This window comes from Phalaenopsis equestris, unplaced genomic scaffold (genome assembly GCF_001263595.1).
Source record: "Phalaenopsis equestris unplaced genomic scaffold, ASM126359v1 Scaffold000002, whole genome shotgun sequence".
NCBI lineage: Eukaryota > Viridiplantae > Streptophyta > Magnoliopsida > Asparagales > Orchidaceae > Phalaenopsis > Phalaenopsis equestris.
In genome coordinates this window covers 21,620,081-21,623,368 of record NW_018164444.1, presented here as the reverse complement: position 1 = coordinate 21,623,368, position 3,288 = coordinate 21,620,081, and positions in this window count along the sequence as shown.

Here is a 3,288-nt window from a genome sequence, read left to right as displayed (position 1 = left end):
CACAAGATCAAATTCTTACATCAAAAGTATCCATATAATCAACCTTGGTTTGGGATCCTTCTTTTGCATCAGATATTTAATAGCAGAGTGATCAGTGTGCACAACACATTTAGTCCCAATTAAATAAGATTTAAATTTGTCTAAGGCATACACAATGGCCAGTAACTCTTTTTCCGTAATAGTATAATTAATTTGAGCATCATTAAGAGTTTTACTAGCATAGTATATAACTTTAAAAATCTTTTCATACCTTTGTCCAAGAACAACTCCAATAACATAATCACTAGCATCACACATCAGTTCAAATGGTTTCTCCTAGTTGGGTGAAACTATAATAGGGGCTGTGATTAGTTTTTCTTCTAATAATTCAAAGACATTTAAACAGTTTTCAATAAATTCAAATTTATTTTCCTCTTCTAAAATTTGGCATAGAGGTTTAGTAATTTTTTAAAAATCTTTAATAAAACGCCTATAAAAACCAACATGTCCAAGAAAACTCCTAACGTCTCTTACATTAGTAGGAGGTGTTAATTTAGATATAACTTGAATTTTTGCAAGGTCTGCTTCCATACCATTTTCTGAAATTTTATGCCCTAACACAATTTCTCCTATAACCATAAATTGACATTTCTCCCAATTTAGAGCTAAATTAGTTCTTTCGCATAACTCCAAAACTTTTTCAAGATAATTTAAGCATGCATCAAATGATGTTCCAAATACAAAAAAATCATCCATAATTACTTCCAATCCATCATTAATTAACTTACTAAATATAGACATCATACATCTCTAGAATGTTGCAGGTGCATTTCATAATCCGAAAGGCATTCCTCAAAAAGCAAAAGTTCTAAAAGGACTAGTAAATGTTTTCTTTTCTTGATCTTCAAGAGCAATAGGAATTTGATAATAACAAGTATATCCATCTAAAAAACAAAAATATTTGTGCCCAACAAGTCTATCTAGTATTTGGTCTAAAAATGGTAAAGGGAAGTGATCTTTCCGAGTGGCAGTGTTTAATTTTCTATAATCAATGCAAATACGCCACCCAGTAACTTGTTTGATAGTTATTAATTCATTATTCTCTTTTGTTTTAACATTCACTCCTCCTTTCTTAGGAACACAATGAATTGGACTTACCCTGTCTGAAATAGGATATATAATTTCAGTGTCCAACCATTTCAAAATTTCCTTCTTGACTACTTCTTTCATCATTAGGTTTAATCTCCTTTGTAGATCAACTCTTGGTTTATATTGTTCATCTAGTATAATTTTGTGCATATAAATTGAATGACTGATTCCCATAATATCGGCTAAGGTCCGATCAAAAGCTTTCTTATATCTTTTTAATGTATCCAAAAGTCTTCGCTCAATGTATCCATCTTTTTAATGTATCCAAAAGTCTTCGCTCTTGCAAATCATTTAATTCTGAAGATATAATACAAGGTAGTGTAGATGAGTTTCCTAGAAACACATACTATAAGTGGTTAGGAAAAATTTTCAACTCAAGTTCTGGTGGTTTTATAATTTTCGGAACTAGATTCTTATCAGCATTTCCTGTAATATCCAGCATCTCAAATCTTCCCTGAACATAAACTAATTCTTCATTTTCTATTTTACTAATTCTTCATTTTAAACTAATTCTTCATTTTCTATTTTGTCTAAAATAACTTCATCACTGTCTTCAAATTGTTCTTTCTCTTCAAAATGTTCTTTAAAATGCTTTTTTAATAGATGTTCACCAATTTCCATACAAAAAAATTCATTATCTCTTTCAACAGTAGGGTATTTCATAGATTTCGTAATGTTAAAAGTCACTTCTTGATCGTTAACACTCATAGTTAATTCTCTCTTTTGAACATCTATCATAGCTTTTACAGTAGCTAAAAATGGTCTCCCTAAAATGATAGGTATTTCTTTATCTTTTTCCATATCTAAAATAATGAAATCCATAGGAAAAATAAATTTATCAACTTTTACTAACACATCTTCTATAACTCCCTTAAGATAAGTAACTGAACGATCCTCTAACTGAAGAGTTACAGAAGTATGTGAGACTTCTCCTTATCCTAATCTTTTGAACATTGATAGAGACATAAGATTAATGTTGGCTCCCAAATAACATAAAGCTCTTCCATAAAATTTTTCACCGATAGCACATGGTATAGTGAAACTACCTTGATCTTTTAATTTTTCAGGAAGCTTTTTCTGAATAATTGCACTAAACTCTTTGCTAAGTGCAACAGTCTTATTATCAGTGAACTTCCTTTTCTTGTTCAAAATATCTTTCATAAACTTCACATAATTGGGCATTTGCTCTAAAGCTTCTACGAAGGGAATATTTACGGTTAATTTCTTAAGAATTTTTATAAACTTGGAAAATTGTTTATCCTTTTTGTGTTGCTTCAATATTTGAGGAAACGGTGGTGGAGTTTTCTCCACATTAATTTTCATTAGTGTAAGTGGACATTATAAATCTGGGATATTCTAAATCTGAATAAAGTTGTTCATCAGGAAAACTGTCTGTAATTTCATTGTCGGTGTCAGATAATTCATGATTATCTAATCTTGACAGATGATCAGCAATTTGATTATCAGTTCCCTTTCTATCATTAACCACAAGATCAAATTTTTGCTTTGCATCAAACATCAAAAGTATCCATCTAATTAACCTTAGTTTGACATCCTTCTTTTGCATCAGATATTTAATGACAGAGTGATCAGTGTTTAATTTTCTATATTCAATGCAAATACACCACCGAGTGACTTCTCTAATAGGTATTAATTCATTATTTTTTTTTCTTTCAACAATCACTCCTCCTTTCTTAGGAACACAATGAATTGTACTTACCCACGCACTATCTGAAATAGGATATATAATTCCAGTGTCTAACCATTTAAAAATTTTCTTAACTACTTTTTCATCATTGGATTTAATCTCCTTTGTGGATCAACTCTTGGTTTATATTGTTCATCTAATATAATTCTGTGCATACAAATCGAAAGACTGATTCCTTTAATATCAGCTAAGGTCCAACCAAAAGCTTTCTTAAATCTTTTTAATGTATCTAACAGTCTTTGCTCTTGCAAATCATTTAATTCTGAAGATATAATAACTGGTAATGTAGATGAGTCTCCCAAAAACACATACTTCAAGTGGCTAGGTAATATTTTCAACTCAAGTTCAGGTGGTTTTATAATTGACGGAACTAGATTCTTATCAGCATTTTCTGTAATATCCAACATCTCGAATCTTTCCTGAACATAATTTAATTCTTCATTTTCTATTTC